General features: G+C 46.6%; 1 pseudogene; it reads left to right on the plus strand.

Annotated features, from left to right (window-relative positions):
- Positions 1-12,405, plus strand: part of LOC114229548 (zinc finger protein 577-like) — a 51,540-nt pseudogene that overhangs the window by 15,958 nt on the left and 23,177 nt on the right.

The raw sequence follows: 12,405 nt of genomic DNA on the forward strand, positions 1-12,405 counted from the left end.
ACACTCTTCAGTCTTCACTCTGTGCCTGTGTATGCAAATTAACCTCCATCTCTGTTGGGTTAATTGCATACTCGCTCTGATTGTCTGGTGGGTGTAGTGGAATGATGGTTAATTTGCATATTTTCCTTTTATTACTGTAGATAGGTAATTTTACGATAATTTCTAACAAGATGGGTTGCTGTGGTGCTTCATGCCAGGTTCAGAGCTTAGAGCCCATATATGGGCCCACCTGCCATTTCTTGTTGAGGGCTGACCATGTGAACAATAAGAATGAGATAGCAGGGAGAAACCAAGATGGCGGCATAGGTAAACACCTGAACCACTGCTTTGCACAACAACTTCAAAACTACCACTAAAAGACAAAATAGACATCATCCAGAACAACAGGAATGCTGTCTGAGTGGAAATTCTACAACTAAAAGGAAAGAGAAAAGCACACTGAGACTCATAGGAGGTGCGGAAGTAAAGGTAGAGGTACAGAGATGTGCATGCAGAGAGGGCTGGCAACTAAGTACATGGCTGTCTTTTTCGAGTGGGAAGAAGATAAAAGCTCCCGACTGCTCTAAACTCCAGTTTTGGGCGAGACTCAGAGGACCCAGACTCATACAGGGAGAAAATGGACTGTCTGGCATCGGGCAGAACTTGAGGGCGGCTTTCTCTCAGAGGTGCTTGCAGCAATTACCAAGGGACACTGAGAACCAGGGGACTCATAGGGCAGGGCTGATGGGAAGCCATTGCTGTTTGCTACACCTTGAGACTCCGCCCCATCCCAGCTGTGCACAGAGGCTTTTGCATATGAATGGCCTGGTCCTTTGAAATCTAAACTTACCTAACAAACTTCTGCTGAGTCAATGAGACCTAGAACATCCAAAGAAGGCACAAGGCCCCACAGCAGCTTGCATTTCTTCACAGCTGGGCCTCATCTGGGCACCTCGAAAACCAGCCACGGCCAGTTTTGAGCTCCCCCCCAACGTATGTGGCGACCATATGAAAGCAGCAAGGGTGGCGCTGTACAAGTATGTTAGAAGAAAATCTACTCACCAGGATTCATAGAAAGATGTGATTTAATGCGGTCCTGATGACAAGGTGATGGGGTGCCTCACCGGCAAGGTGTAAGTGAAGGGCGGAGCAAGCTGCAGGCATCCAGGATGCCCAGGGTATGGAAAAAAGAGATAGAGCTGTGCCCAGAAAAACATGCCTCTTTCACCCGTCTGGCCTGCCCTTGTATCCTATTACCATACCTCTTTCTCTGCCTCTCCAGGGACTTGTCCGGCACTTACTCTCTATTGTTTGTTTGTTTTTTTATTGATTTTTTACAGAGAGGAAGAGAGAGGGATAGAGAGTCAGAAACATCGATGAGAGAGAAACATCGATCAGCTGCCTCCTGCACACCCCCTACTGGGGATGTGCCTGCAACCAAGGTACATGCCCCTTATTGGAATCGAACCTGGGACCTTATAGTCTGCAGGCCGACACTCTATCCACTGAGCCAAACCAGTGTCGGCTCTCTATTGTTTGTTATCTTCCTCTATCATCATCAGTTCCAGTTTGGTTGACAGCTTAGAAAACAAACAGCATGGCAGCTCCCATGGGTTTATTGTCTTATCCATCCTTTCAGGTTTAGAGTGAATTAGGAAAAGTTTAATCCACTTGCACTGTTTTATGTTTACATATTTGATGACAAACAGCCTTATGTTTATAAGTGACAGTTTTCCTGCTAAGTACCTGCATGTCATAAGCATTTGAATTAAAATGATCATATTGAAATCAAATCTGATGTTTTTTTTAATTTTTTAAATATATTTTATTGATGTTTTCAGAGAGGAAGGAAGAGGGATAGAGAGCTAGAAATATTGATGAGAGAGAAACATCGACCAGCTGCCTCTTGCACATCCCCTACTGGGGATGTGCCTGCAACCAATGTACATGCCCTTGACCGGAATCGAACCTGGGACCCTTCAGTCCTCAGACCGACACTCTATCCACTGAGCCAAACCGGTTTTGGCTGTTTTTTTTTTTTTTTCTTTAATTTTTATTTGGTGTGCGTTGGAAGAGGGGTAGACTTATATGGCAAGTATATCCCAAACTCTATATTTTAACTGAATAAGTTGGGGGTCGTCTTATATGCTGGAAAATACGTCAGTTACCTACAAGGGAGCACCCATACTATTGTCAGCTGATTTCTCAACAGAAACTATGTAGGCCAGATGGGAGTTGCAAGAAATATTCAGAATGATGAATAGCAAGAACCTACAACCAATATTGCACTACCCAGCAAAGCTGTCATTCAGAATTGAAGGTCAAATAAAGAGCTTCACAGATAAGAAAAAGCTAAAGGAGTTCATCACCATCAAGCCAGTATAATATGAAATGCTGAAGGGTATTCTTTAAGAAGAGGACGAAGAAAAAGGTAAAGATTCAAACTCTGACAACAAATGAATATCTATCAACAAGTGAATCTAGGGGAAGAGATCCAAGATGGTGGCGTAGATAAACACCTGGGCTGCAGCCTTCCACAACAATTTCCAAAACTACAACTAAAAGAATGCCTATTACCCAGAACCACGGGAAAGCTGTCTGAGCAGAACTTCTACAACTAGACCAAAAGAGACGGGCGCAATCAGGGCACAAACGCTGAAAAACTGAGGTATAGGGGAGCGCACTCGCGATACGAGCTGGCAGCAGAGTCCAGCTGGAGGCGGGCATTGCTTTCTTCAATCTGAAGACAGACAAGCCCCCAATCTCACTGAAATCCAGATTCTGGGGAGAGACTGGGCTGTGTGCCATTGGGTCGCAGTGAGGGTGGCTTACTAGCAGAGCTGCGTGGAGGTAGAATTGTTGGCTGCAACGGGGCGCGAACGGCAGGGACGCGGTTGTGGGGTCGCGATTGGAGGCGGCTCACTGCCAGCCACTGCTGTTTGCCACGCCCTAGCCTAGTGATGCCCTGAGACTCCGCCCTGCACAATCTACAAACACACCCAAGCCCCTAGCAGCGGGTTTTGCATATGAATGGCCTTCTCTATTGCAGTTTAAAGTAGTAAACTTGCAACCCGATACAGACAGCTCCAATGCCTCCAAGCTCCAAGCAGGGAGGAGAGGATGGCAATTCTTGCTGTAGCTCCTGCAGGGTAGCCTCAGACAGCAGCTGAACTGCATCCCATTGGAGATCCAGAAGCCAATGCACCTAGTGGTCAGTGTGAGACACCAGATTTCAACTCCTCACATCCATAAGTGACACATTCTGGAGGCGGACTCAGTGAGCACCAAAGCCCCACTCAAACAAGCCCTGTACCACAAGCGTATCTCCAGCGCAGCAGTGCTACCATTATAGACACAGCAGGTCCTCACAGCCAATGGGCCTGGAGGTCAATTCCTCCCAGTGTACCAACAGCAATCAAGGCTTTTAACTACACCAAGACTTTCCACTCAGCCCACAAAGGAGTGTACCAAGAGCGACCACCTAGGATGATTGGGGAAGCTGAGCTACCAGCTCCTATAGGTCACTGACCACACAAAGCCACTCCATCAACACAGGGAGACAGCCAAAATGCAGAGACAACAAAGTATGTCATGAGTAGAAGAGATAGAAGAAAGTAAACCACTGGATGACACAGTGTTCAGAACCACATTTATAAGGTTACTCAAGAATCTTCTAAAAACCGCTGAGAAACTTGAAGAGACCTTCAAGGACCTTAATGAGAATACCAAAAAAATGGAAAAGGACCAGTCAGAAATTATGCAAACACTGTCTGAAATAAAGAATATACAGAAACTCAACTGTAGATCACCGTATCAAAGAGTCAAACCAATGATCTTGAATATGAGGAAGCAAAAAACACCCAACTAGAGAAGCAGAAAGAAAGAATAATCCAAAAGTGTGAGGATAGCGTAAGGAGCCTCTGGGACGGCTTTAAGCGTACCAACATCCGAATTTTTGGGGTTCCAGAAGAAGAGAGAGAGCAAGATACTGAAAACCTATTTGAAAAAATAATGACAGAAAACTTCCCCCACCTGGTGAAAGAAATAGACTTACAAGTTCAGGAAGTGAATAGAACCCCAAACAAGAGGAATCCAAAGAGGACCACACCAAGACACATCATAATTAAAATGCCAAGGGCAAAAGACAAAGAGAGAATCTTGAAAGCGGCAAGAGAAAAACAGTTAGTTACCTACAAGGGAGTACCCATATGACTGTCAGCTGATTTCTCGACAGAAACTATGCAGGCCAGACGGGAGTGGCAAGAAATATTCAAAGTGATGAACAGCAAGAACCTACAACCAACATTACTCTACCCAGCAAAGCTCTCATTCGGAATTGAAGGTCAGACGAAGAGATTCACAGACAAGAAAAAGCTAAAGGAGTTCATCACCACGAAACCAGGAGTACATGAAATGCTGAAGGGTATTCTTTAAGAAGAGGAAGAAGAAAAAAAAGTAAAGGTAAAAATTATGAACAACAAAAAGACATCAAATACATACCTACCAACAAGTGAATCTAAAAATCAAGTGAATAAAAAATCCGAAGAACAGAATGGACTGGTTAATATAATAGAATCAGGGACATAGAAAGGGAGGGGACAGACAGTTATCGGAGGAAAGGGGGTATGAGGGGTGCAGGAAGAGATTGGATAAAAATCTTTCACCTATGGTTGAAGACAGTGGCAGGGGGTAAGGGCATAGGGTGGGGTGGGGAATTAGGTGGAGGGGAGCTATGGGGGAAAGAAGAACACCTGTAATAATCCAAACAATAATGATTTATTTAAAAAAAAGCTAAAAAAAAACACACAATAAAACCCAAGTTAATCTAAAAATCAAGTGAATAAAAAATGTGATGAACAGAATAAACTGGTGACTATAATAGAATCAGGAAAATGGAAAAGGAGTGGAATGACAATTCTCAGGGGGAAAGCTGTATGGGGGTGCGGGAAGTCTGGACAAAAATTGTATACCCTATGGATGTGGATAGTGGCGGAAGTAAGGGCAGAGGGTGGGGTGAGAACCGTGTGGAGGGGAGCTATGGGGGGAAAAAAGAGGAAAAATTATAATAATCTGAACAATAAAGATATCTTTAAATAAATGATAATAAATAAATAAAAAATAAAAAGAATGAGATAGCATACATCAGTGTCACCTGCACTTGAAAATCCCCAATGGCATGGGGAAATGAGAAGAGAGAAGGGTGAGAGAGAAATGTATTACAGAGGTGGTAAACTAGAATTTGGGAAAGAAGCTAATTACAAAACACCCTGTCCTCGCCGTGGCTTATTTGTGTTACCAGTGAAGTTGTGCCTTTGGGAATGAAGCTGTGTGAGACAAGTGTGGATCAAACAACTATGGGCTGCAGGTAATGCAAATTGATGGCATCAGCAAACTGGGATTGAAGTCAGAAGTGCCTTGGGCATTACCATGTTGTTTGGTGTCTTGGAGGGACAATTTGGAGGACAACGTGGATATTGCCTGACAAGACCAGTGTCAAATCCATCACATTCCCATTCTGTGCAACATCTTTTCCTACCCTATTGTCCTGACACCCACTGTTATTGAAAGGGGACATTGTGACTCACATTTGAAGATCAGACACATGTATCTTGTATCTGTTCATCTGCCTTTATTGTTGTGGGGAGACACAGCATTAGTAATGATATAAAGAGAGATTGACTTTAATGGGACCAAGGCCTGCTATCTTCTCTGATGTGGAGTGTAGGGGAGCAGATGGATGTGCAGGGTGGGGAGTATGACAAACTTGGAATCTTAAGAGAGAATCTTATCATAGCATGTACTGTCTCCATTATGACAGGATATGAACTTTGAGGACGTGGCCATTGCCTTCTCTCAGGCAGAGTGGGAGGTCCTTGATGAGGCTCAGAAACATCTGTACTGTGATGTGATGCTGGAAGTGTTTGCACTTGTATCATTCGTAGGTAAGACCTTCACATTTCTCCTAGTGTCCTGAAGTGATGACCATTCTTTTTTTTTAATTTCTTTATTGATTAAGGTGTCACATATTTGTCCTCATCCCCCCATTCCCATCCCACACCCCTCCCCACCACGGATGCCTGCACCCCCCTGTTGTCCTTAACCATTGGTTAGGCTCGTATGCATGCACACAAGTCCTTTGGTTGATCTCTCCCCCCTACCCCCACCCTCCCCTACCATCCCTCTGAGGCCCGACAGTCCGATCGATGCCTCCTTGTTTCTGGGTCTGTTCTTGTTCATCAGTCTATGTTGTTCATCATTTCCCCTAGATGAGTGAGATCATGTGTTACTAGAAATATACTTATAAGAACCGAATGTGAGACGAGCAATAATAGTTACTCTGACAGGCAAATGAATCAGTCTGTAGTGAGTTTCTTTCTGGACCAGCAGTTCTTTTGAGACCCAATTTCAATATCCACCAGTTCCTTATGTGTACATGTCAGCACTGACTTTTCAGTTCTGGATGGTGGACAAATGGTGGTAATGCAGGTCCGACTCCCTCTGTTTTGGTCTCGCCCGTACCCAGGGGTTTGTGGCCTCACCTGGACCCAGGGGCGCGCGGCCTCACCCGGACCCGGATCCAGCCTCACCCGGACCCAGGGGCATGGCCTCACCCGGACCCGGGACCCAGCCACACCCGGACCCAGGGGCGCGTGGCCTCACCCGGATCCAGGGGCGCGTGGCCTCGCCCGGACCCAGGGGCACGCGGCCTCACCGGCACCCGGGACCCAGCGGGGCTTAGTGTTCTTGATCCCAATTCCTGTCGCTCAATTCCCTCTCAGCAATTCCTTCGGCCATTTTCTCAAAGTTACAGGGTGGTTGCCGCGGAACTCACTGGGCGGCGGGCTCAGCGAAGCTCCAGTGCACCCGGTGCGCGGTGGCGGGCTGGTCCGAGGTCGTTGCGGCGGCACTCGTGTCTGCAGCGGCGACCAGTCGCCGGGTGAGCGCACCTGGATCTGGGACCCAGCGGGGCCTCGTCTTCTCGATCCCAACTCCCATCGGTCAATTCCTTCTTAGCAATTCCTCCGGCCATTTTCTCAAAGTTCCGGGGCGGCTGCCACGGAACTTGTTGGGCGGCAGGCTCGTCGAGGCTCCGGTGCGCCCGGTGCGTGGTGGCGGGCTGGTCCAAGGTTGCTGCGACAGCACTCGGGTCTGCAGCGGCGGCCGGTCGCCGGGCGTGTGCACCTGGCCGCTTCTGGGGCGCAGAGATTCTCCAATGACTTGGAGGTCAGCAGGCGCAGAGTCTCCCACCCCATGACCCCCAGGGGCTCGTCTGTCCGTGCTCGGCAGCGAGCGGAGCCATCCCCTTAGCCGGAGACCGCTGGGGGAACCGCGCCGAGCACGTTCCAGGCCGCCATTGTGTCACCACAGCCGTAGTTCTTAAAGTGTGATCTTTGGCTCATCGGCATCAGCATCATCCCGCGTCCCCCTCTCTTTTATTCTAGTTGTAGAGTCTCCGCTCAGCCAGCCCTCCGGTGGTTCTGTATGGTGTCTGCTCTGTTTTCCAGTTGTAGTTTCAAAATTGTTATGGTAGGCAACAATCAGGCGTCTGCCCTATGCTGCCATCTTGGTCCTCCAGAAGATTCTTAAGTAACCTTATAAATGTGGTTCTGAACAGTGTGTCATCCATTAGTTTACTTTCCTTCATCCCTTCTATTTGTGACCTGCTTCGGTGTCTCCATCTTTTTGCTGCCTCCCTATGTTGATGGAGTGGCTTTGTGTGGTCGGTGACCTATGGGGTCCCGTAGCTCAGCTTCCCCAATCTCCCTAGGTGATCGCTCTTGGAACCCTCCTTTGTGGGTTGAGTGCAAAGTCTTGGTATTGTTAAGCCTTGATTGCTGTTGGTACACTGGGAGGATTTGACCTCCAGTCCAATTGGCTGTGAGGATCAGCTGTGTCTATGCCGGGAGACAGCCTTATTTAACTAGACTTGCAAAATTGTAAAAGCCTCTGTGCTCAGCTTGGATGGGGTGGAGTTTCAGGGTGGAGCCTACAGCCTTGGCTTCCCATCAGCTCTGCCCTATGAGGTTCCTGGGTCTCAGTGTCCCTCTGTACACCCTGCAAACAACTCTGATTGAAAGGCGCCCTGGAGTTTCCCCTGCTGCCAAACAGTCTAGTCTCTCCCCCAATGAATCTGGATTCCCAGATTCTCGCCTGGAACTGGGTTTCAGTGTAGTTGGAACTGGGGCTCAGCGCAGTCTGGCGCTTTTGTCTCCTTCCCACTAGGGCAATTCAGCGGCACAGTCAACAGACCATCCTCTGTGCGCATTCCCGAGCGCACCTCCGGTGCTCTGCCTTTCGCCACTCCTCTGTGTTTCTGCCTTACAGCCCAGATTCCCCCAGTATGAGCCTGGCTTTCCAGGGTCTCGCCCGGAACTGGGGTTCAGTGCAGTCGGAAATGGGGTTCAGCACGGTCCGGAGGAGCTGTTGTCTCCTTCCCGCTAGGGCAATTCAGCAGCACAGGCAACAGTCCGTCCTCTGCGCGCATTCACGTGTGCGCCTCTGGAGCTCTGCCTTTCGCCGCTCCTCTGTGTTTCCGCCTTACAGCCCAGATTCCCCCAGTATGAGCCTGGCTTCCCAGGATCTCGCCCGGAACGGGTTCAGTGCAGTCAGAGCTGGGGTTCAGCGCAATCTGGAGCTTTAATCTCCTTCCCGCTAGAGAATGCCGGCCAGGCACTCAGCAGCCCCTTCCTCTCCGGCTCCGTCCTCCCCGTACGCGCGCCCACCCGTGTCTCCACCAGTGTCTCCATACCTCAGGCTTTTACGGCTCCTCTGATTTTCCTTGTGGTTTTCTCTTTCCTTCTAGTTGTGGGCATTTCAGTCCGCCAGCTTTCCTGTGGTTCTGGATGATGTCCGTTTTGACTTTTAGTTGTATTTTTGAAATTGTTGTGCCAGGCTGTAGGTTAGGTGTTTAACCTATGCCGCCATCTCGGTTTCCTCCCGATGCCCATTCTTTATATATTCTCCAGACATAGCACTCTCTCTCAAAGCCAGACCATGGGCTCTGCTAATTTCTCCCACTGTCTTGTCAAATGGGCTTTGGCTACCAGTGCTGAGCTCTGTGGAGAGTCCTCAGCAATGGACTCCATAAACCTCCCTAACACCAGTTGTCTCAAAACTGCAAGTGTCTGGGTGTCAACAGACAGCTTAATGGGTCTCTCTTGCTCTTCCACTCCCAGGGAGGGTAACTATATCCAGATCCATGGCTTCTACTTCTGCCACTTTCCTGATAAGGACCTTGGTGAATTCCTGTGCCAGTATCTTCTTTTTTTTTTTTTTTAAATGTCAGAGTTCTCGGTCAGACTTGAAAACACTTTAAAAACAAGTCCTTGGAAACTTCCAAATTATTCTTGGTGACCTTGCTATCCCTCTGGCCATAATCTTGGGGCCAGAAGGTTATATAAAAAGTCACCTTGCCAGTTTCATCTTTACATACATAAACCAAGGGCTGTTCTTATAAGGCCCTCCTTCAACTCTTGTTTGCAATATTACTTTCTCTGAATACTATTGCTGCCGAATGCTATGAACAAGTGATGGCTGATCCCCTCTATTGTCTTTCAATTATACTTGGTATATTTAATTTGTACATATTTCTATAAAAGGAGTTGCAGGGAGAACCCTGGAACTAAGAGGATCCTGGCCCTGCTGAGTGGCAACTGGGAAGTAGGACATTAGAATGATGTTCACATTGTACTAGGAACCTACTACTGTGCGACGGCAATTGGTGTAGTTTCCAATGGCCACCCCTCATTTATAACTTTCCTTTTCCACACTTGACACTTTGCTGACTTGTCATTTCACCAGTAACTTCTTAGTTTTGGCTGTCTTTGCCTTTGTGTCCTTTTTACATCACCTACTCCTCTTCACATTTCTTTCTGCATTATACTACAACATGGACCTATGCAAGTGTTATGAGGATCACATACATGCTTAGACACCCCTCAAACACCAGCTACTTGTTTATTGAATTTTCCTTGGAATGAGATGTAACCAACCTTCTGCACTGCTTGCCCGTGTCACCAGCAGAGAAGATCTACTGAATGCTGTTATTAGCAGAATGAGCTGGACAGTCTGCTTCTCTTCCATGTGGTGCTTGCCATGTTTTTGCTCTATTTCTGTTGAAATCTCCCCTGTTTTATGATCTTCAGTGGTCAAGAACTTCACAGGGGCCTCTTATTAAGCCATCATGCAGGTCTTTATTTTCAGCCAATTGCATGAAACCAACGTAGTATATACAATATAGTTTTATAATAGGACTTCCCCCTGTTACCACTGCCAATATTTATTTCCGCATCATTCTTCTGTTTTCAGGTCCTTGGCATAAAATGGATGATGTGGAGGCCTATTCTGAGCACAATGTATCTGTAGGAGATTCTCATGTTAGGGCTTCCAAGACAGCTCAAGCCACTCAGAAGACCCATCTGTGTAAGCCGTGCTTCTCATTGTTAAAAGATATTTTGCACCTGAGTGAGTTACAAGTCGCATACTTTCAGAAGAATGTGTTCTTAAGTGATGCATGTGTGAGAGACTTGTGTTTCAGTGCAAACCCTCACCAGCAGCAGAAGGATGCCTGTGGAGGGAAGCCCTGGACAGAAGATATGGAGAGTGCCTCGCTTGCGACAAGTTGCTGCTTCTACTTATCTGGGGTGCCTGAAGCTAGTACTGAGGTTGGGGTAGACTCCCCAGCCATCTCAGGGCTTCTCCAGCACCAGGCCACTCTTAACACTGAGGAGCCACACATTAACAATGAGCTTTCACAGGAATTTCTCAGTGGAAAAAGACATCACCAGTGGGTTGAATGTGAAACAGCTGTCAGCCATAAACAGAAAATTGCTTATCAGAAAGGTCTCTGCTCTGGAGATATGATTAATGAGAATAATAAATGTGGGAAAGTGGGTATACAAATCTTCAACCACCTACAACATGGGAGAGTTCACACTACGGAAAAGCCCTACGAGTGTACTGATTGTGGGAAGGTCTTCAGTGAAATCACTGCTCTCATTAAACACAACAGAGTTCACATTAGAGAAAATCAGTATAAGTGCAGTGACTGTGGGAAGTCCTTCAGCGAAAGGTCTGACTTCACTAGACACCACAGAGTTCACACTGGAGAAAAGCCATATAAGTGTAGTGAATGTGGGAATTCCTTCAGTCGAAGGTATGGCCTCACTGTACATCACAGAGTTCACACTGGAGAAAAGGCATATGAGTGTATTGAATGTGGGAAGTCCTTCAATCAAAGATCTCACCTCACTATACACCACAGAGTTCACACTAGAGAAACGCCATATAAGTGTAGTGAATGTGGTAAGCATTTCAGTCAAAGGTCTCACCTCACTAGACACCACAGAGTTCACACTAGAGAAACGCCATATGAGTGTAGTGAATGTGGGAAGCATTTCAGTCGAAGGTATAGCCTCACTATACACCACAGAGTTCACACTGGAGAAAAGCCATATGAGTGTAGTGAATGTGGAAAGTATTTCCGTGTAAGGGCTGCCCTCACTATACACCACAGAGTTCACACTGGAGATAAGCCATATGAGTGTAGTGAATGTGGGAAGTATTTCAGTGAAAGGGCTTCCCTCAATAAACACCACAGAGTTCACACTGGAGAAAAGCCATATGAGTGTAGTGAATGTGGGAAGTCTTATACTCAAAGGTCTGATTTAACTAGACACCACAGAGTTCATACTGGAGAAAACTCATAAATGTGCAGGAATGGTTTATTTTTCTCACTTATAAGAACACTTAAGGGGCTCTATGAGACCCTTTATATGAATGTAAACCCCTTTTGGGAGAACATATACTCTGCTAGATTCCTCATAAATTTGAGGTACAAGTGAGGCTTGAAAGAGCTGCATTGTACTTGCTAACATGCCTAGAACTATGACCCAAATGATGTCACTATGACTGTTTGTCTCTGAAGAGATTTCACCTCTAACACCTGACTCACCTGAGGAGTGTGCATCGGTCACCATCCCTGGGTGCTCAGGGGAATGTATTCTGTGTTCTCACTTCTGCTTGAAGTAATTATGTTTCCTCCAAGCTGTTGGCAGTATCTTCATTCATTTCTCTATGAATAGAAAATGGACCTGACCCAGGCTTCATCCAGAGAACCCCTTCTCAGCTAAGAAGTGCTACCTGTTTCAGGGACATAGTGGTACTCACCTTATGCTTTGATAAATTTTGGGGATTCTTATTCACCAACCTGCAAATCCTTGCTCTCCTGTGCTCTGGCTTATTATCTTTATTTAAGGTGTTTTTACATTTGTACCTTTAGTTTTGGTTTGATTCACTGCCACAGATGATTTGCAAACATAAATGTGATTTTTCAGCATATAGAGATGAATAGGTACTGTGTTTATCTCAAATTTTATGTGGTTTGGAAGGGACAGCATAATGGCAGGAAATCACTTTTTGCCCAAT

The sequence above is a fragment of the Eptesicus fuscus genome, unplaced genomic scaffold (genome assembly GCF_027574615.1).
Source record: "Eptesicus fuscus isolate TK198812 unplaced genomic scaffold, DD_ASM_mEF_20220401 scaffold_73, whole genome shotgun sequence".
Classification (NCBI taxonomy): domain Eukaryota; kingdom Metazoa; phylum Chordata; class Mammalia; order Chiroptera; family Vespertilionidae; genus Eptesicus; species Eptesicus fuscus.